This window comes from Haliotis asinina, chromosome 10, assembly GCF_037392515.1.
Source record: "Haliotis asinina isolate JCU_RB_2024 chromosome 10, JCU_Hal_asi_v2, whole genome shotgun sequence".
NCBI lineage: Eukaryota > Metazoa > Mollusca > Gastropoda > Lepetellida > Haliotidae > Haliotis > Haliotis asinina.
This window is the reverse complement of record NC_090289.1, coordinates 11,036,546-11,060,652: the sequence shown is the minus strand read 5'-3', so window position 1 is coordinate 11,060,652 and position 24,107 is coordinate 11,036,546. Positions and strand designations below refer to the sequence as shown.

Genomic DNA, 24,107 nt, shown 5'->3' with positions numbered 1-24,107 from the left:
GAAATGGTGGAACCCCACTTGCCAGGACATTTTGTTATAACTTATATTACAAACACTCAAGTGATTAATTCCGATAACACTATTACGTCTTGTTATGATTGGTATTAAACAATAAGAAATGGTGGAACCCCACTTGTCAGATATTTTGTCATGAATGTATGAGACTCTTGGTTGACTGACCAGAGTTAGTTTCCCTGCACAGCTCAAACCCACAACTCAAACGTTCAATATTTCCTTGCATTTATTCCATTCTAAATAATATTTCTTGATAGAAAGCGTTTTCCGAAGTATCGAGTTTGTCATTGATTGAAAGTTTTGTAGAGCAGATAAAAACTCCTCAACTCGTCAGCATGTCGATGGAATGGTAATATTTCAACTTTCTGAAATTCATCCAAGATGTGAACCAAATGCTGAGAAAAATCAATTTCGCTTTCACTTGCAAAAGCGCATTAGGAATGGCGCTACAGACATATCCAGTGTTTGTGGTCACTTTTAAAAAATACAAGGAAAATACAATATGTGTTTTGGACTTAAATAAACATCTAATATCCCCACTGGTTGAATGAACTGATACCAAATATATCTTATACCGACCGTTTGGTATGGAAATATGTTAAATACAACGCGATTGAAAATTGTATATTCCCCGAGAGAGTATTTTTCCGGCATAAACGTTTTTTCGCTTTTGTTCTCTTTATACCACCCTTCTTCGTTATAAAGAGCATGTTGGATATAGCACACTTGCCTCCTTTCGATAGCTGATAAAATCATGTGTAATATATAGGATACGGTTTATGTTTACATTTAGGCATTGGAATGTAGTTGACTATGCAATCCCTACATAACGAACCCGGATATACCGAATGGTTCCTTGTAACGAAGACAACTGAATCACCATCTTAATAATACGTACAAAGAGAATTTCGGAGACGACCTGCTCATTTAAAACATTGTAAAAGTATTATTAAAATGGATTATTGTTTTACGATTCACAAATGAAAGCAATGGTTTTAAAAACAAACTCAGTCATAATTATTGGACGCTTTTCTAAAAGTACTTGTTTATTGCACCATTCCGATGACGTCATAAGCATGTGTTTGTTCAAATATCATGACGAAAGGTGAAAAAGGAAAAGGTAAGCGCGTCCTGTCAACACAGATACGTCACAAACACATGCAAATGCAAGCCCATCTTCAAACATCCGCGATATTATTTGGCACAAGCTGAAACGTGGAATTGCACCGGATATCATTTTTGTCACTGATACGTCATATTTGGCAATGCCTTACAGAAACCTACGATGATGTTACCATGATTAAAAACTGTTGAGTAGTGCCTTTCAAGTCGCGCGATGCTGTTTATATCATCGTATTAAAGCACACGTGATTGTGTCTTAAATGTGGGGACATGTAGACACGAACGAGTGGAGATACTGGGATCCTTCTCGATATAAAATAGACGCTGGTTTGAAAATGAGAGGAAAGTGGAAACATATCTGACCGGTTCGTATTCTGTAGAGTGCAACACACACAATAATCGTGTCATGTATATGCGTTTTTATGAAGCATGTTTAAATGTCTTGAGGAAACACGGAGTCGGATCTGTCTTACAGGTCATGTCGTTGCTACCTCATGGCATGACACGTTAATCCCTTATCTAACACCGGGTGTCATGGTGTTTTTTTAAACACCTGATATGTCAGTGTGTGTTCCCAGTATAAGATGGTATCGCTTCACTTCCTGCGAACGGACAGAGAGTTGGCGCAAGGTGCACGATACTCTGTTCCCCATGCAAGCTATTATCTTTAACTCGAAAACTGAAATTTGTGACTATCTGCGAAGGGAAAATTTACGAATGTGGGCATACACAGACTAGCGTCAAAGATCAGAGTAAGTACCATACCATTTAATTGCGTAAACTTCAGCAACAATACAAGTACTAGATAGACAATGGAACCTTGTTAATCTGGATCGTAGCTTGATTGACCTCCAGATTAACGAATTTAAACGGTAGTTATGGTTATCGAGTTATCTACAGTATTAAGATAAGCGAAAAGATGAAATTATGAAATATATCGGGAACGCATTGATAAATCGTATTTTGCAAAATATATATACTGAGTTCGGTTTATTGATAGTTTTACTTTATCTGTCATTTGCCATCAGTGTTAAATTCTATGTGTTGGATTATGATGACCTTGGTTCCTTTTTCGAATATTTCGGTCTGATCACAAAGTCAAAGCCGTTGAAAGCGTCGCGAACAGTGTACCATGTTTATTCAGGTTAGCGATTAATTATTATGCCGCTGCATGTGTTTTTGACGGATGTCACATGTGGAAGAGAATAAACTAAAACACCTGTTTTCATCACTATTCAATAGTGGTTTAGCAAGCACATATAGGACTGAACAATTGTTTTAAGAATATGGACATAATTCCACGTATCGTATAATAATAGTTTGAGGGAGTGAATTTAGTTTTTCGCCACACTGAGCAATATTCCAGCTACATGGTCTGTAAATAATCGAGTCTAGACCAGACAATCCAGTGATCAACAGCAGGAACATCGACCTGCGTAATTGGGAACCGATGACATGTGTCAACGAAGTCAGCGAGCTTGACCACTCGACCACGTTAGTTGCCTCTTATAAATACGACAGGCATGGGTTACTGAAGGCCAGTATTCTTACCGAATAAAACTGTCTGTCTGTATTCTTACCCGGACCTTCACGGGTCAATAATGGGCTGAGCTGTTACAGAACAGGGCCACTTGAACTACTATATTGGGAAACAGATATGTGCCATTTTGTTAGTCAAAACACGATAATTGTGTATAAACGATAGAGAATATCGGCACTATTCTCACTTACCGCTACTACTATGCTATGAATAAATATTCCAGTTGTGAATATTCTGAAGGCTGATCGTAGTTCATTAATTATTAATGAGTGCTCATAAATGACCAATTCGAAATTATACACACGTGTTTTCAAATTAAACAATCGAAAATGGAATACTAATTTTCGGAATGAAAATAAAAGCATATGGGGCATCAACTCCCTTTTCTTTAAATAATGTGGGGTGTGGGGATAACGTAAGGTACGGAGAGAGCGAATCTATGAGGATTAGATTGGAATGGAATTTGGAATGTAACAAATAGAACATACCCTGTTTACAAACAAATCTCAAATTTAATTATGCAAGACAATGTATAAACAGATGTGACCGATATATGGCAGATAAGGTAAGGGAAGTGGATGTCAAGGCCCAAACCTGCTGAGGTAAACGAGACATTCCCATAAGAAGAAACAACTGAATCAGCAGTTTCTAAAGAAAATATGAATGACCCAATCAATATCACCTAGAGGACAAAATATATTGTCTGGTTTGTTTTGTCACACTTATCCTGCTGTTTTTATATATAGCTCGCTGTACTGTAAATCCATTACATAATGGAGTAGCCTTGCATAAGTCTCCATGGCAATGAGTTTGCAGTTTACAAACTGTCAATTCCGTTCATGGTATTGGCTCAGAGGGGTCAGCCTATTTTCAGTACGAGTGTATTCCTTTTCACTCATTCCAAATATTTATATATTCCGATCCAAAATCCTTCCCCAAACCATTTCTATACTTGATTGTCTACCTGCCCATTTCCACAACTAATACCTAAAGGATAGCTGAGGAAATTGTAATGAATGGTTACCGAGAGACGCTAAAATACTCACAGAAATATATTTTTTTTCAAACGGGTCATCTCGTTCACCTGGACATGCTTTGGATTCGGGTAGACGTTTCTTTCCCTCACAACATTTACACAACATATTTTAACCACTGAAAATGTTAATGCATGTAACAGTTTCTTAATTTATTTTTATTCGATAAAGCTGGTAAATGTCCACAACCACTTTGCAATATCAGAGGCTCGGGACGTGTTTCTTCTCCATATATTGACAATGTGACAAAAATATTTTCCCGATAACATTTTCTGAAAACCGGTATGCATTGTTGTAAATCATTGTGGATATTCACCCCAAATACGCTCCCAGGTTTAGTGTAAATCGCATGTTTGGTTCAGCTGCCATTGCCACTTTTTTGCGAACACCTGGTGTCAATACTGATTTTACGTGATATAATGATAAAGATATCCCAGCTATTTTGACTTTTCTCCATCTGTTGGATAATCGAGCCTGGTTATTTTCAAACTTTTCATGCTATACTTGTTACGGTCGCGCAATTCCCCCTTTCACATGAAACTACAGGTGTTTCTGTCGCGTTTTCTTAGATGATGAGTATAGTTACGATTAATTCTTACCTTGTTTATAACTGGAAGGTTGAGTAATATTTTTCCGAGACCAACACTGTCTAAAGGTACAGGGTTAAATGTTATAGCAACGCCAGGCAGAGCATGCCCGTAGAACTATCAAATCACAAGATGCTACACAATGCTTTAAGTGTGTATCTATATCACTGACGCTACTTACAAACAGTGTTACCTATCGGCCAGATCGGGTTAAAGGCCTGACACGTATAGACCTCATTGCTTACATCCGTCACGTGTGACAGAGGTATATGTCCATTGTTGCCAAGCCTTTGTGAAAGTACTGTCTACATGACGTCAACCTGAGGATATTCATTGCTCAACCCCCAGTCAATAAAACATCGCAGGTGCTTATGTCTCGAATAGCCGGATCCCAAAATTCCCTTCTTGACATGCCAGAGCAACAAAAGCCCCTCTAATCCCCAGCCGACCGCCTTGCCAAAACCCGAAAATCATCAGATGAACAAAAACGAATCGCGAATATTTCAACTTGAAATGTACAATGGCAAGACGAAATACGCATGCATGCATTTCATGCTGAAATGTACACCCATGTCAATAGTGTGCTAAACAATAAATGTCAGCGCATTAGAGTCGTTTGTTTAGTGTTGTTTATATGGGCGCTGACATGAGGGGGCGGGGCTGAGATAAATAGATTGGTGGAGAAGTAAGCAGTATGCAGGTGGCGGGAACTCGAGATAAGGCTATCGGTGTTACAGAGGGTGCTGGCACGTTGACACTCTCCTCCGTTTTCCGATGCCATGCGCTGTGACGACATTACACATTCTTTTGCGACTTTTCGGACATGTCTATGGGATGGGGATGCTGGTTGATGTGAAATACTGAGGAAATGGTTATTTCTGAGTAATTCCAATTAGCAAGGATTTAGACAAGGGATTTCGGTAGGATCGTGTATATTTTATTGCAGTGGTTACCATGCATCAACATACATACAGCTGATAATTAACGTGCAGTTTCCATGTACCCAGCTGTTGCAAACTCCAATTAAACCTCCGTGGAAGCGGACGAATCACTTTGAAAACAAACGGCTTCTCTCAGAGGAATTTATACGCTGGTGCAGTAAGGAATTCGAAGAATAAAGTATATAAATAACATTATTACAATAATGTCATAAAACTGTTTATGCATATTATGTTTCCTTCTATATAAAATGGTTATTTTGTGGAGCGTAATGTGGTATTTTTAGTTATAGCTCCTACGCGATAAATGTAAAACAATATGGTTTTGTATTGAGCACAAATAATCAAAGTAATAAATAGTCAATACAACACATGATTTCATAACATTAGGACTAATCAATAAGGAAATGTCAATGCATATATTTCAAAACTATTTTCACGATGTCAAAAGCAGTAGGGCTCATAACTTCTTTTCTCTTTTGCTATTAATGTGTTTATACATTGAAACTCTTGCTTACATATATTGAGAAACTGCTGGAAAGATTTGCAGATTTAAGCAGAGATTTCTCATGTTAATGGCAAGCTTTTCGTCGTTTGGATTTCATTAAATTAATGAAATTACTGATACATATTTTCAAAATTCATTTTACAGCTATTGCTAACTTTGTGTTATTGAAAAGCGAAATGATATTAAACATTGTTATATTAACATACGTACACCGTTAATATCCCATAGTAACCACCTGTGCAGACTGTTGATATTTCATGATTATTCGGCATTGAACCTGCCATAATAATCATACCTAAATCAAGCTGTTATATGTTACCTTATATGACCTTCTCAAAACTGACATAATGCATCGGTTCCTAGTGGAGAGTAAACGCAATCAGAGTATCTTATGTATCAGCTGTATGACGTTCTGATGCATTAATTGGATGCATAATATTATCCATTTAGATACCTAGTTGATACCTAGTTGAGTATGGATGAATCAAGAACGGGTTTGAACTCCGATATTATAAACAGATAATTATTTTTTGTATATATTTAACACAATTGTAATATAATTAAAGGGAAATATAATTGACAACCTATTCTTCAATAGATTGACATCAACATCAAATTGGCTGTTCATTAATAAAAGGGGAATATCAAATATGCGTTACACTAGTAAAATATCATAATAAGTAATTTTGTTTGAAACAAGCGGTAAAAACATATTCTGTGTTAATTTTGCAGACGTAGTCTTAAATAGGATACCCTCAACTAAAGTAGATGTTTTTGTGTCTTAAAATATTGAAATAGAAATATCAATTTAAAAAAATTGAAAAGTCTCAAATATGTTCATTTCCGTAATAAGTAAATGCATATTTTATATTAATTTGCAACGTTGAATATAGAATACGATTCTTTTATAAAATTTCTGTTGAAATCAAAAGCTTTAGCACAGGTCAGATTCTGCCAGATCACTGCACTCGTAGCTGTAAAATATTAGGAGGAATGATTAATTGTTATTATGCTGTGATACAATGAGAATGAGAGCATGATGATAACACGACTCACTCAAGCATCAAGACTGGTCATACAGCATAGCTCTGGTGAGTGTAGCTTTGACTTTCAGAGCGGGTCGTGAAGACTAAGAGCTAATGAAATAGGTGCCGATAGTGAACAAATTATTTTACTCAACACGAGCACACCCTGACCCGCGATGGGAAATGGACATGTGCCGATCAGCATTGCTTCAACGTGTTAATGAAATCTACAACTAGAATATGACTCATTTGAGCCTTATTGCGACTAAATTCGGTTATAAATCTAAGAAAATAATCCATCAGACTGGGTCTAAACTTTTCGTCTTCGACAGCCCGATATCGAAGCTTTTCCATGCAGCTGTATTAGCGCTTTTGCACGTGCGAGTTCCGAACAACGCACGTGGAACCAGCTCCCATGGTCACGTGATGAAATTGACAAAAGATGATATAATGACGCGACATTGTTTTGAAACGCAAGCGAGTAATTAATTGATTTCACAGCCGCCATAACTTTTCTTGCTCTTGCTGTCAAAAGAGGCCTTTCATGTTTGGGAAATAAATGTGTCTGTTGGAAGAGAGTTTAGGACAGTGACAACAAAACTCATTCGCCGTGGAAAACTTGCGACCCTTGGCGAAAAATACGAGACGGGAGTTACAGAAGCCGCTATGTCTACATAGCTCATAGCTAATCTGTATTTTCTTTGCACATCCTTTACTAAAGCTCAGTGATTCGGATGAATTGCACAAACACACGTCTTCTGTCAAGCACTATCGGGACACTGGACGACTCAGCCAACTGGAAGGACTAGTGAAGCCATTCCGAGCAAAGTCAACAGAGTCTTAACACTGTGACTTGATTTGGGATTTTCTTCAAAATCTGAAATGAGTTCTTTTTTCAGCCGATTAATTTATAGTTAGTTTGAATTCTACATGGCTATTTTTTGCACTTTCTTGTTCATACAAGTGCCGTGAATATGTACGTTATAGAAAAGTTCAGTAAAATGTTCAGGATGGTGAGTGTGTATGCTGGTTCCCTGTGATGTGTTAATCTTGTAATGTGGTTTATGTGTTTGCTCTGTGCGTGATGGTTTCTACGATTCGGGTTACTATTGTGTGCAATGTTATGTAACTGGAGGGTTAAAAACAGAATAAATATTTCTCTGATCAGTGGTGTTTGATTTCGAACACAGTTAAATTAATTAGATGGCGTTCTACGTACACTGTAGTGTGTAATGCCATGTGCCAGTTTAGGGTTTTGACCTTACTTCAGATTGTTTCTATATGCCTATGCAAATGGTTCTTGGAGTTAAACCGATATGTTTTCCGGTTTTTATTTTTGTAAATGCCGAGCGCTTCTTTTGGGGTAGACAAGGACGTGATATGCTAACTACAGTAAGTTATTTCAGCACTGATGGTGCTTGTTCACTAGTGGTGGTATTAACTTTGCAGGTGTTCAGTAGTCTTGTATTCACTTAAGTGTTCTTCACTAGTTGATATCAACTTTGCAGTACTGGTGTATTCACTTAGATGATTTCACTGTTAGTGGTATTAACGTTGCAGGTGTTCGGTTCTGGTGTATCCATTTAGTTGTCCACTAGTAGTGGTATTAACTTTGCAGGTGTTCAGTACTAGTGTATCCATTTAGTTGTCCACTAGTAGTGGTAATAACTTTGCAGGTGTTCAGTACTGGTGTATCCATTTAGTTGTTTTCACTAATAGTGGTATTAACTTTGCAGGTGTTCAGTGCTGGTGTATCCATTTAGTTGTCCACTAGTAGTGGTATTAACTTTGCAGTTGTTCGGTTCTGGTGTATTCACTCAAATGTTGTTTACTACAGATGGTATTGATTTTTCAAGTGTTCCGTACTGGTGTATTCACTTAACGTTGTTGATTAGTTGATGTTAACTTTGCAGGTGTTTAGTACTGGCATATTCACTTAGATGTTTGTCACCAGCAGTGGTATTAACTCTGCAGGTATTTAGTACTGGTACATCCATTTAGATGTCGTCCACTACTAGTGGTATTAACTTTGTAGGTGTTCAGTACTGGTGTATTCACTTTAAACGTTCTTGCTGATATTAACTGTACAGGTGTTCAGTATTGGTGTGTTCACTTAGCTGTTGTTCACGACTGGTTGCATTAACGTCGCAGGTGTTCAGTATTGATGGTGTATTCACTGTGATGTTGTTTACTGCAAATGGTGTTTCTACTGATCCTGCTTCTTACTGATGGTGTTCTGTATTAATGGTATACCTTACTGGCGATAAGTACTATAGATATCCTTTACACTGATGTTTCTGTGCTGGTGCTACTAACTACGTTTAGTTTTCACCACTGATCGTGCTCGGATCTTTCGGTTACTGTTGGTGTGAGCCTGTTGACTGATTTTGTTTTCACTGCACATGGTGATGACTACCTTCGGTTTTCTCTACTGATCGTGCTCGAGTACGTTTGGTTTTCACTATCGGATGTGTTCACTACTTTGGGATTTTACCTCTAATTGTGTTCATTACTTTCAGTTTTCACTACCGATCGTGCTCAGTACTTCTGGTTTTCACTGCTAGTGATATCGATATTCACTACTTTTGGATGTTATCCCTTATTGTGCTCATTACCTTTAGGTCATTACCTCATTTACCTTCCTACAGACAGTGTTTATCACATACGGTACTCGAACCTGACAATGTTCAGTGCACAGGCTGTAAATGACACAAGCTGTTTATTCCTGCCGATGTAGACTATGTCCGCTACGTACGGTAAATAATCCTGCCTTTGTCGAGTACGATGTTTGCTACCAATGGTGATTAAATGCTGATGTTCGCTATGGTCGCTTCTGATTATCATCACCAATATCTGTGTTCACTATTGTTGAATTCAATGATCGCTGATATGCTCACTGATGACATGTTCACTACTGCTGGTGTTCACGACAGTTGATCACCTTTTCAAAACATATCCTGCCACTAATGACGATGTTCACGACTATGAGTGAGTGAGTGAGTTTAGTTTTACGCCACACTCAGCAATATTCCAGCTATATGGCGTAAATAATCGAGTCTAGACCAGACAATCCAGTTGGTCAATCCAGTGACCAACAACATGAGCATCGATCTGCGCAATTAGTAACCGATGACATGAGTCAACCAAGTCAGCGAGCCTCACCACCCGATCCCATTAGTCGCCTCTTACGACAAGCATAGTCGCCTTTTATGGCAAGCATGGATTGTGGAAGGCCTATTCTACCCCGGGACCTTCACGGGTCAATAACGACGGATGCTCATAACCAATTACAATGCTTCTGTTGACGGATTTCAATTATGATGGTGTTCAATATTAGGGTGTTCACTAGTGTTAGGAGAAATAGTATATATGTGTATCACAGCGGGGGACACCAGAAATAGGCTTCACACATTGCACACACATGAGAAATCGAACCTGGGTCTTCGCCCTGACGAGCTACCAGGCCACCCCTCTGTCTACAAACAAAAACAATGTTCATCTAACGTTGTTCTTACTTTGATGAGGATCTCAGCGTGAGTTTAGAAAGGAACACCCAATGCCGTCAACAGGATGCAATAAAAGCCATCATCTGATGTTCTTCTGCTGCGGAAAATAGAACCACCGACAACACACATCCACACTCACTGGCACGGATATCCATAACAATTACACATACAGCTTTCGGGAATTAAATCTATTTCCTTATCCACAGAAAACGAATCCCAGATGGTTTCATAATTATTCATAAAATGGCTTTTCGGGGAAAAAATCCACAAGAAAATAAATCGGTGTCTGACGTCTCTGGCTTGCGCTTGACATAAATGCAACGTTTGCTTAAGCCTTGTCACATGGCTGCAGGATGCGTCTATACACAGTTATTATATAAACATACATGGTGTACGTATCACTAGAGAAAACACAGATGCACACGCATCCCCCAGACTGGACTCTACAGCACATGCACAGGCGATACAGAAGTGTCTTGTTTCACCTCTGACGTTTGAAAGTTCTTCTTAGTACAGAATGAAGAAAATTTGTTTCTGAAACTTTTTTGAAGAACATACTGCTCCTCTGACATTTGAAAGTTCTTAGTACAGAATGAAGAAAATTGTTTCTAAAACTTTCTTGAAGAACATACTGATAAATATTCTTTCAAATATAATGAACTAATATCATTTATGGTTTACCAATTCATGAATAAATGTGGACTTTCGTACACCATATACATGTTCTATATGAAAATGAATTGGACATTGTCTTTCTCTGATAACTGTTTTTGAATGAAACATTACAAAATAGCGACGTCATGGTCAGATCAGGAAATTTGTAACCGGCACTGTTTCTAAATCAATAAAGGTAATCGAAAAGTAAAATATTCCTATCCAATCCTATTGCGCGTATATGATTGCTCTGGGATGTAAAGAGATAAACATCCTTTCAATGCAATACCAACATGTATATCACACGTTTCTCTGTGAAACTATGTGAAAATAATTCTGGCCAAAACTTACCATCACTACAAATTCATGTCTTGACATTACATTTTTTCCTTTCTGTCACAAGCATTCACTTTTTCGTTGCACACACAAAATAACGTAATTGACATTATTGACGGTTGTGCAAAGCTTTTATCAGCGACTGCAGAATGGCGTAATGTCACGTGACTAAAGGGTCAGATACGAGAATGACGGCATCATTTTTGTTTGGCGTGTTTATAAAAGGAAACGTTTAAATGTGAAAAGCATATTCTTATAAATTACATCTAAGTTGAGTTTTATTTATTTGACTTTGTTTGTCAGTAGTTGAGTGCTTTTAGCCTAAACACTTTGCAGTAATATTATTTTAGTGCTTTTTCTCCTAAATATGTTTAGCGTGTCAGTGACAATTTGATGTACAAGAATACCAATGAACTAGCAAATGGGATTAAAGCCTTGTGGCGTTGCGTGACTGCAGCACCAGAGGCAAAACAGAGATCACAGACGATCTCACATTTCGTTTTAAAAAATGAAAAGAAGACTTCTTCTACGCATACAGTACAGTAACACTGTAATTCAACAACAAGCAAAACGGAATGTAAATGTGAGTTATCAATACTTATAGCAATGCATACCGAAATGTCAAAGCCTTGTTGTTTTGGGTTTTTTCTGGCAACACAGAAGAGCAATGACATGCAGATGCACCAAAGCTTCTAGTTATGTAAGGAATATGGTACACCACTCTGATGTCTATTACCTTTTCGAATATCAGTTACAGATGCCCTTATTGTTTGGTATGCTGCGATGGCTTAATGGTTGAAACGATATCTCATCATGCCAGACTAAAGGGTTCAGTTGGTGAGGGCTTTGGTTTTGACGAACACCATCGACTCTTACCGTTGATAACGTCGCTTGTGTCGGTGGAACAGTAGTCGTTGTGAAACTTATGAGTTACTGGACTTCAACGACCTCACCCATGTTCATAGGAGTTTGGTTTTGGCGTTTCACTTATGTTTTGGTCAGTTTGGAACTGCTGAAGTGTCGCAGTTCCTGGATGTCTTTCAAAGATGAATGCATTCCGTTACGTCATTGGTGATTGTTGTTGAAGTGACGGTGTAATGTTATGAACGAACCTCTTATCATTTGTAGGAAACGTTGTTTGCTATGCAACGAATCACGTAGTTATCGATGATGTTTGAATAAACAACCCTGATTCTGTTATTTACAAGAGCAAATACAGCCACCGTCACAACTTGCTTTTATCTTTTCATACACTTGAGATATATCTGGCGTCGAAATGTTTGGAAATGACGCCCCCTTTTTTCCGAATGATGAAAGTCAAATAAACTTCTCTCTATCTGAGCTATTTCTTGTTGACACATCAGCTCTCGGTTGCCCTGACTTTTTTCATAAATAAGAGCAGGGTTTTCCAAACCTGCGGAACTAGCACAAAAGATGGGACTGAGAGGAAAACGCGAAATAGACGTTTTTGACAATTAGTTTATAAATTCCAAATGGACTTTTCAGGCTTTAAGGAACTATAATACTTGCATGGACGTTCTCTGAGGAAATGACGTCTTTGATGACGGACAGTTATAGCTTGGAGATGGCAATAAAGATAAAATCTTTTCATTATTTAAAAAAAAATCGAAATTGGACACATGTTGCCTGTACATGCTAATATCATTTCCAAACATCCATTCATGCAAAAATGCATGTAATTAAGAAGATGTCAGTTCATCATTGAAATATGTTCCTGTTCATTCAAAAAGTAAAACGATTCGTACAAAGTTGGATATTCCTTACCCTGGCTTTCCTACGATATCTGATGATTACTAACACAGGAATTTGATATCGCTGTCTGGGTTTGTCTCGTCGTTGAAACCCCACAAACAGAGAAGGACGACAAGAAATCTTCAGGAAACCCGTCAAAGATAAGATTATATTGATACATTAAACATACCACAAATCAACTGTCAGTTTTTATGGTTGTATTTGGAAACAAAGACATGTGTGCTCTGTTGATATTAACATTTAACAGTAAAAGTGCTGTTTATTACAAATCTGGAATTGAAATATGACATTCGTGGATAGAAACATCCAAACGGACTGTATTACACAGATGTAATAATTGTAGCAAGTGGGTGGATGTGACACTGTATGATTAAAATCACTGTGATAAAACACATTAATTGCAGCATGTGTTTCATGTCCATAATATGACAGTTTCATTGTGATAATATTTACTTGTTTCATCTCACAACGCATCCTCATTATCGGATTCATATTCCGATGGTGCAAAATCGGACAATAGATTTTACTTTTAGAAGAGATTTATTTTTTGAATATGGAAAACGTTTTCTACGATTTAATTAACATTCATCTAAAGGCGTATCATCATTGCACGTTTGAATGCGCTTCCTCAGACGTGCTCATGACAAAACATGAATCACACTTTGAATTCTGTTTTAGCAAAATTTTCGTGGAATAATTTTGTGGAAGGACTTTGGAAAGTGATCTGTCGTTTCGATTCATATTCAAGTCTGGAGGATTTGTAACACATGCTCTTGATATAGACTGAATCATAAAATACCTTTTGGTAGATGTTGTGACGACTGCGTTAAGATTGTGATCGTTCTTATTTACACTCCTCATAAAACGTTGTTTGTAATACATGCTGATTATTAATGATTCACAATGATAATACAGTATTATTGGCGATAAATAACCAATACAATATGTGTCAAAATTACGAAGGCTCTCCCTTACAACACTTACTATGTCGACGGAAATGGCCCAGTGTCAAGCTGTGGCTTGTTCAACACGATTATTTCTGCTTTAGTAAAGTTCCAAGTCATCTATCTACATTTCACGGCCACAAGGGCGCGTGTTTCCTCTTGGATGAGTAATGTGTCTACTTGCACCGTCGTAGTATTTTCCATCCATTCGACACCACTACCGACATAATCAGAAACCAATTTCTGCTTGCTGTAGGTGACATTTCTTACACCGGTTTATTGCCTCATATACAATAAAAACCTACACTGATTCCGTCTGGATGAAATGAACAACCCCATGTTGGTTTCAGATTCATGTTCATTTCAGACATGTCAATAACAAAGCGTAGCTTTAGATGATGCTTATAAAACGCTTATCTACACACGTGACAATATATTTGGATTGGTATTTTCCGGCCACCCATAAAAGGGTCATGGTCCTTAAAAACATATCTATAAAAACGTTTAGATCAGAGTTTTGTCACTAATCTAAGTGATCATCACGTGATGGCTGTATACTACGGCTGGTCTGAGTAATTGTTGAGTTGACAATATGATGTATTATCTGCCCACACAAAGGGCGCAGGGACGGGTCTCACACAACCTTTGTTAAAGAATGTTATTGTATTTCGATTTTATCAACAAATTCTCCAAAATCTAACCTTTGTTGAAATGAGTCATCTTCGCTTCATCTTTTCGCATAAGTGAACACCAACAGAAGAGAATAACGCAATATTCACATGTTTTCAACGCGAAGCTCGAGTTATTACTTTGAGGAACGCTGGTAGAATCATTGGACGTTCTACCCAGTTTCCCAAGATGATGGTATCATAGACACTGTGGATTTTATCATGAAGATTGGACGGGTAATCTTTTTTCGTGACGTTCGGGTAAAAAATGTGTATATTTTCGGACTTGTGGGTGGCCCCTCTGCCACACTCCGGCTAACGCTGCCCCCCTCTGTTAGAAACCCCCTGTGATGTGCCCTGTAACTCGAAGACGCAGTATTTGCTGATATTTGAATCGGTTTGCCGCTACAACAAAAGCGCTCCAGGGTTGCAGCGTAAATGAATCCCAAGTTAACTCCCTCCCCATCAAGTCTAGCCCCCTCTGTGGGGTGTATTTGTTCGGCACCACAGGGATCATGTTTGCTGATTCTCATCCTGGTTTGATAATCTGATATCATGAAATAGCAGGGGTTGACTGTTTTAATCATTTGTTATGACGATGTCATTTCACGAATGCACTGCAAATCATGTTGAAGATGGATTTGGGTGGTTAAGAATTTGGTTTGAGTTATAAGGTAATCTCAAACACATGCTTTAAAGCAACCACAAATTTGGAAATTGATAAAAATGCAAACTGACTAAATTCAGTTCCGACCTGTCTACATACTGCAACATAAACAGCCGAATGTTAAAATATTAAAAATGATTACTTATCAAACGTTGTTTCCACCCACAAGACGCATGCTCAAAGCGCAAAATGAAGTCATTTTCAGAGAACGTTCATTATGCATCTGTTTATAGCAAGAAATTTCAAGGTCAACACACTAAAACTGTGGATTAAAGAATATGCATGATCTTGCCCTCAAATGTAAATAAATATAGCGAAAGGTTATTGAAATAATGGGCAATAATAAACAGAAAAGAGTTGTTAATTCTACATTCTTAATAAATAGTATTTCATCCTATGGATGAAGGATGCCTTGCTGCACACCTTCATGGCATGTCTACCCGTTTCGATAACATCCGTGTCATCACGGATTTCAGAGATCTAGTCACATAATCTTCACAGCTATTTGTTCTTTTTGATCAAACGGAAGTTGTTTCTGAGGGTTCTTTTTTAAAACTGCATTCTTTAACACTGCCGCTCTGTGTGTGAAGGTGTGTTAGAGCTCATATAGAACGCCCAGTTCCTTTTAACCTCTCATGATAGTTTTTCATGGAGAATATGACGATTGTGAATGCAAAATCGTCATGACTATTATGATTGGTAGTTTTTTCGACCCAAGTGACTGTGAATGGAGTATTGTCATGGTGGATTCTGATGGAAAATGGCCAGTATAATTGATGAAATTATATTGGAACTGTTCACTAGATTTATACCGTGCATCACTGATATTCGTTGATCTATGATGTAGAATATTCATGATGAACATTAAGAGAAAATGTCCCTGATGAATGATCGATAACAAATATCCATGATATACGGTCAATAGCAATAATAATGTTCATGCTGAACACCGTAGAGACTGTTCATGATGACTTAAGATTCATGATGATATTCGATATATAATTTACAACTTTTAAGAAAAAACATATACTGAAAAAATAAGATTTTTAACGATAATGTAAAGTGCATCAGTGTCATGAGATTATAAGGTTACTTAAAACAAACTTTGACCATTTTGACAAATTGTTGTCTGAAATACTTCCTGACTTTCTTTGCCGGATAATGCACTGTTTTCCAAAAGAAAACACCCCGGGATATGACTAGTGTCTAGTGCCACACGTAAGGCTCTCTCGTGTACACCCGATACCTCTCCCCAGCTCCAACACTACTGTTCCCGTTTTAAACAAACCGCGCAGGGTCACACAGGCCAAGCTTGCTCAATTGCTTACTAATGCTGAGTATGTTGAAGTCATATTTCTAAATAATTAATGCTTTCTGATACGGACATCTGCTTAGAACACACCGATAGATCTTGTGCCAAATGTCTTATTTCATGTGGGATATTTCAACAATGCGCCATCCCTGTTAAAAAAAGTATGACGTGCTTTGTTAGAGGCATAGTCATGGTTAAAACCCGACTCCTGACTTATGTATCTTAATTTGTCATCAGGAGATTGCGGGGTGGTGTTCGTATTGAACTATTGAATTACGACTGTATTGTCAGAGGTTTGTGTTGTATACATACTTCGGATGTTGATCAACTTCCCCTATTACTTCTTGACAAATATAAGTTGTTATTCTTTTTTTTTCTTTCTATTTTTCTTTTGAATGAGCAGAATGAAAAATAATATTCGTTACACAAATATGCAAAAATATGTAATTTCAGATAGTTGTGTACACCTATGGGATGTTGATCAACTTGCTTCTGGACAAGAGGAACTTTTTATTCAGTTTTGGGCAATTGCAGGGTCACTATAAACAGACAAACATGCTTAATTTAAAATAGTTGTTTACTTTTTGTTTGCTTTAGATAGTGATCAACATTTCCTGTTGCTTCTTGTCTAAAATAATTCTTCACTCAAATGTTGAATCACAATATTCGTTACTTAAACAGACAAACATGTTTAATTTCAAATAGTTGGTTAGATGCTTAAGATGTTGATCAACTTGCCCTATTACATGTATTTCTTGACAAAAATAACTTCACAAACATGCTTGATTTAAAATAGTTGTTTATATGCTTTAGATATCGATCAACATTTCCTGTTACTTCTTGTCTAAAATAATTCTTCACTCAAATGCTGAATCACTATATTTGTTACATAAACAGGCAAACAAGCTGAATTTCAAATAGCTGTGTACATGCTTTAGTTGCAAATCAACTCCACCTAATACTTCATGATAAACATACCGTTTCGTTCATTTTTGCGAATGAGCAGAATAAAAACATTCGCTGCATGAATGGGGCAAAATGCTTAATTGTTGTGTACATGATTCAGATGTAAATCAACTTTCGGTATTACCCTTATCAGAATTCATTTTTCATTCATATAATTGCATGGACAGAATTGTACTTGTTACTTTAACAGACAAATGAGTCAAGTTTCGAATAATTCTGTTTATGTTCTTCAGAAGCAGATAAACATCCCCTATTGCTTCTTGCTAAAAGATATTTTCATTAAACATTCTGCGTGGACAGAATTACAATATTTGTTACAGGCAAATATGCCTAAATTCAAATTAGCATTTGTGTACAGCCTTGAGATGTAGATCAACTTCCCCTCTTACTTCTCTACAAAATTCACATTTGTGCATGGGATGAATGCCAACATCTAGTTCTTTAGCAGAAAAAATATGCTTCGTTTCATTTCGTTGTATTTTGAAAGATATTTTCACATTCTGTCATCGATTACAGGTCAGACTGACTTGTTGTTTTATAACCATCTTCATCACTGAATGCTGAATGGTTGATATTTGAGCACAAGGCATCGTTTGACTAGTGCAGTAGTTTATCACGTTATGTCTGTAGGCCTACACAATCTATTTAAACCCATATTCATCCTCCAACAAACGATTCGCATGGCATTTCTACATATATCATATGTCTGATCTGAATGTTGGCATATTTCATGTCCTTTTGGAAGTTGGTTTAGCTGTTCGAATGTTTATGTGATCGTGCACGTTCCTGGTCGAGTCGCGAAGAGGTTCATTCTTTGAACAGTCGCTAAAAAGAATAATGTTTGACGTCACGCTGAAAAAACGGTTTCTGTTTTATTCCTTAATAATGCTTACAGGCCAACCACGGTCTAGATTTCCAACAGACCCGTGAAGGTCCCGGGGTAGAATAGGCCTTCAGCAACCCATGCTTGTCATAAAAGGCGACTGTGCTTGTCGTAAGAGGCGACTAACGGGATCGGGTGGTCAGGCTCGCTGACTTGGTTGACGCATGTCATCGGTTCCCAATTGCGCAGATCGGTGCTCATGTTGTTGGTCACTGGATTGTCTGGTCCAGACTCGATTATTTACACACCGCCGCCATATAGCTGTAATATTGCTGAGTGCGGCGAAAAACTAAACTCACTCACTCACTAGATTTCCAACATCTGTATCTAGATGTTGTTATCACTTGTATCATGAGGCTGGAGACCTATTGTTTATCTGCATCAGTTATCCCCGTCAACCAGAGGAGAGCCACTCCAAAATAATGTCAACTGCTTGTCTCGTTAATTTTGTATTCTTCCACTAAAAACAAAGGTTTGATAATCGGTGAAGGTATACTACTCAACCAACCAAATATGGAGCATTTAAAAAGATACAATACTGGACACGCCGAACTCAATCTTATTAAGTAAATTTAATATTAACAATGAAGGTGTTACTCTGATGATTACAAAAGCAACATTTTGCGCATTGTTAACATGGCAACAGCATTGCTTCCAAAACATTGATTTCATATTAAACAATGACATACTCTCTGAATTACAAACTATCATACCTAAAACCTACTTTAGGCGGTTTTCATTTTAATCGTCCACGTCAAATATGGCCCACTGGTACACGTGTAAAGTGAAACCTGGTTTTAGGTCATCATGCTATAGTTTCATAAGGAAGCGACCCGTGAAGGTCCCCTGGGTAGAATAGGCCTTCAGCAACCCATGCCTGCCATAAAAGGCGACTATGCTTGTCGTAAGAGGCGACTAACGGGATCGGGTGGTCAGGCTCGTTGACTTGGTTGACACATCGTAGATCGATGCTCATGTTGTTGATCTCTGGATTGTCTGGTCCAGACTCGATTATTTACAGACAGCCGCCATATAGCCGGAACATTGCTGAGGTCAGATAAAGGCTGTCTTACGTATTTTGCTTTACTATAATGTTACATGGACAAACAGTAATCGGCAGATGTAGGAATAATGGTTTGAATCTGGATATGTGGATATGCTTCAGTTTCTGCATCAAATTCCTAATCAAATCCTAAATAAATTAAATCCACTTCCGATTAAATAATATCTCAGAATATTAGAAACTGACATCTGTTGATTTGGATGTGTTCTACAGACATCAGTCAAGTGTTCTTTTTGACGGCCAATGAGTTGCTTCCCTTTACCGCACAAGGCTCCGCGGATCGCGGGTTGAATCGACCGATTAGGATATCTGGTTTTCCGGTACCGAACTACCACGATGGAATAATTAATCCAGCATAGAGTGGACAGGTAGTGAAATAAATGAAAATATTTGTCACGTGGACTCAAATCCTGCTTTGATTTATATGAAGTCAAATTTGAATACATGTAGCTGTAAACTATCTTCCACCTGGGTCCATTATCTGTTATACCTTCATTGTTAAGGGGTCACCTGTTTCAGGAGGGGCTCACCTTTTCGCGAGCACCTGGTGTCATCACCGCCTGTTGGTTATTTATACTGACATACGTAGAATGTAGTCGCATCATAAATTGAATTGCTTTTTGTGTTTTGCTTTTGATTATATAGCATTAATTACAATGAATGTAAGAACATAATGCAGATTTGATCTGTAATCAAAATGTGAAGCTACAAATCATACATAATCACCTCTTGCTATGCATCTCGTGAACATCTCACCTTATGCATATAATCGAATGGTGAAAACTGCCTTGCCTTGCACCGAAGATGTATTGAATAGTGAACCCATGGATGTGTAGTATTTCTATCCTTCGAAGAGGCAAGTCTAAGAACCCATGTATGCTATTTATTATTATTTTTTAAGAAATTAAAATTTGAATTATCATTTTTAAGCTTTGAATCTTATGCAAGTCTAGTATCTCCAATACGTTGGACAATGTACACTCAGGTACAAAATAGCCTTCCCCGCATTACGCTCAGGTAATCGCGGATATTTGACTATAGCACAACAGCATCGCTAATCAGTCGCGTGTGTTTGGAAGGTATCGGGGGAACGTACGCTTTGTGCGGTAGTGTAAAACGTCTGACATGGCGACCTTTGGAGAACACCTGCCGTGACTGTCATCAAATGTGGAAGCGTGTTCGCTTGATTTTGTCTGCTACATGTCATTAATCCCGAAATACCATCCCACAGCTGACTAAATATACTTTGTCTTTCGCACACAGTAGCAGCAGACCAAAAAGTATAAAAGAAGGCGTTAACTGTTAGATTGAGCCAGCTGATTGACAGGATGCTATCACTTATTTCTTTTATGTGTAGTTGTAACATTTTTACACCGTAGATATAAGACCACAAATGTCATAAATTCATTGATATTTAACATAAGGGACCAAAATGGCCCCACGTTGCCTCCAGGTAGATCGGAAAAAACTACAAAGGAAATATATATGTTTCGTATAATGGATACACATCACAGCAGTAATGGGAAATCGGTGATATATTGGAAATTGCCTCTTATGTTTTATTTTGATGAAATACCAGAGCGATTCCTTGATACAAAGACACCTGCAATCAATACTATAGTCTGTCTCACAGTCCCTGAACCACATTAACTTCACTGCTGACAAGCCATCTCTGCCATGCTAAAGTCTTAAATGAGCAAGTCTAGATTTCCTCATGTTTAGGCTGAATCTCTGGTCTCCTAGAGGCCTCTTTTCAAATCAAAGTTAAATATATGTAATCAAGATTACATATATTCAGAGACTAAGCATTAGTCTGTCAATATTGGTATGCGGGAAGACGAATTTAGATAGGTAATATTAATGTATCCGTTTATTACAACAAAAGTGTTGTTCGTTTGCGAAAGAATGTGTGTTGAAGGTTGGGACATTGTTGTGGCGTCGACGCACACCCTATTCAAATGAGAGATAAAATACTCTTATATGCTGCAATGGGAAAACTCTTTAAGGGCTGAATTGTGTCTCCATTAATAGCAACGTTCACGGGTCATTGTAATAGGAATCTTCCTGTCACACCCAAGACAACAGATATTTATAGCTGATTTCAAGATGGTGGCGTCATGTCCAACGAAATCCCGTGTGGTACACGCCCGACTTATCTGACCTGAGAGGACATGGAAGAAGCATGTGTTTGAGATGGGGCAAGTCGTATCCTTCCTCATTTTCTCCTTCTCTCTCTCTGATTTTCGCTCTCTCACTTTCTCTCACTCTCTACCTACTTTCTTTCCCTCTCACTTTCTCCTTCACTCTCTCCTATCGTTCTTTCTGCCTCTTTTTCTCTCACCTTTCTTTCTTCCTATCTCTCTTTCTTCTCTTTCTCCTTTCTTCTCACACTCTCTCGCTCCCCCCTTTCTTTACCTAAATCTTTCTTTCTCACTCTCTTGTTCTCTCTCTCACACACACCTTTGGTGGAGTAACACAGAGACACCGTTGATGAAGTAACACTGAGACACCGTTGGTGGAGTAACACAGAAAACGACGAACAATTACACAGATAATACCACAGTAATACCGGTGGTCATTTCATAAAACAGTTTCATTTTCAACCTTTCCTCACCTTAAGACAGCCATGTTAAGAACGTTTTCACTTTCATGGTATCGAGATATTTTATAGAACTATTTTTTAAAACTGGTAGGAAGTTTATTTGAGGTAAAACTGAGTTACTTCAATTAGAGAGACAAAGCTCAGAGAGAGCACTATCTGTTTCACGAGAAAACTTTACATATTCTAGTACATAGGAGAACGATGTTATACTGATGGTGACCACAATTATATAGTGAACAATTATGTTCTATGATATAAGTGCGATAGAAGATAATCAGTTAGAGAACAATAACATAGTGAAGAAAGTCTGATATACGACAATCCGACTGATAACAAACCGAACAATAGCGGGAGGACAAGATCAATTAGATTCTATGAGGATAGTGTGATAGAAGATAATCTGATAAAGATCAATAACACCGATATCCAGAACAATTACATTCTATGCTATAGTGTGATAGAAGATAATCTGTTAGAGAACAATCACATAGAAATCAAGAACCTTCATAATCTACTAGGAAAGACAGATAACCTGACAGATAACATAGAGACAAAATCAAAAGAGAAAGATAAGTCAGATTGTATGAGGAGAGTGTGATAGAAAATAGCCTGATAAAGACCTATAGCCTAGATATCAAGAACATGAAGATTCCCACAGAGAACCATGGCATAAAGGACAATAACATAGAGGGCAATATCAATTGTCTCATAAAGGATAATTATCTGAATATAAAACAAGGAAACTGATACCGAACAATAACAAAACTTTGTACATTGTATTGTTCATTTTGACATTTCATCATATTTTTCAGGCTTTCTCACACTTATGTACGCATGTCAATTATAACGGTTCGGTTTGATGTAAAACATGTATCAGCACAGTAATGGCAGCGAGTTATATTATATTTACAAGCCACAAGAAGCATTTAATTGAACTGTTTTTGCAACTATATGAAAGTCACACTGTTCAGTACCACCTCTTGTGGGATATCAAGCACTAAAACTGTCACTAGCATCACTCCGAGCACAAGCCACGCCACAACACATTAATCAACATTATTATATTATGACGTATAGAAATACATAGTTATGATACTAATGTCATATGTGTCAGGTCGACGTTTATGAAAATGCTAAATATACGCTATTACGTTCGTTCCAAATACACTTACTGTGTCTCTTTAGAGATACCAATTAAAAGAACTATAATCATTTAGAATTATTATAATATTATAAGAAGAATAAAATAATGTCAAAATTATATTATTTATATTATTTATGTATTTATCTTTTATTCTCAAGAAAAGAAAACATGGTGATGAAAAACGGCATTAATAGTTTAAATGATTCTCGTCACCCTAAAGTGTGTTCAGAAAGAACAACAAGGTATCAGATTGAAGGATTAAAAAACATGCATGCTTTCTTGTTCTCAACAATGAACGAACGTACGAGTCCGAATGTGTTTCTCTTAACAAAAACGATGTAACAAAGTCAAGGTTGATGAGGCATCTGATATTCACCACCCGCGACTGCTAATGACAATGCCTTTGACCTATACACTGTTCCTCGACAGCCCAGCAGGCAATCGTGTATATATCACAACAGTGCTTGTTTAGGGTATGTTCTTGAATAATGAACTAGCACAGGAACACACAATACACACTCAAGAAATTGGATATTAGCCCCTACTTTCAACATAATATCGATTGGACTAAGAAACCACACTTGTGGCTGCCTGTCCTGGCTACACAGGGACATTTTATATTCCAGTGAACGAGTTATTGATAGTATCTTATTGTTGAGTGCCCATAAAGAGACGCACGTGCAGCTCGTGTTTTGGTCACGTGCTCGGTACTCTCCAGAGCCTCAATGATTTAGGTGATTAGGGAGCGCTAATTGATATGAAATTGAATAAAACAGATTGTGCTTATGGTATGTGACTGGTGTCGATTGCGTGCTCTGAT

General features: G+C 37.6%; 1 protein-coding gene and 1 long non-coding RNA gene across 2 annotated transcripts in view; one reads left to right on the top strand and one right to left on the bottom strand.

Moving 5' to 3' along the window:
* LOC137298439 (homeobox protein Hox-B6-like) overlaps positions 1 to 24,107 on the bottom strand; it is an 81,391-nt gene that overhangs the window by 38,552 nt on the left and 18,732 nt on the right. The window lies entirely within an intron of this gene.
* LOC137298441 (uncharacterized) overlaps positions 1,757 to 24,107 on the top strand; it is a 37,490-nt gene continuing 15,139 nt past the window's right edge. The window contains exon 1 of the long non-coding RNA XR_010957748.1: positions 1,757 to 1,889. This is a non-coding gene — a long non-coding RNA (uncharacterized lncRNA). The remainder of the gene's footprint in view (positions 1,890 to 24,107) is intronic.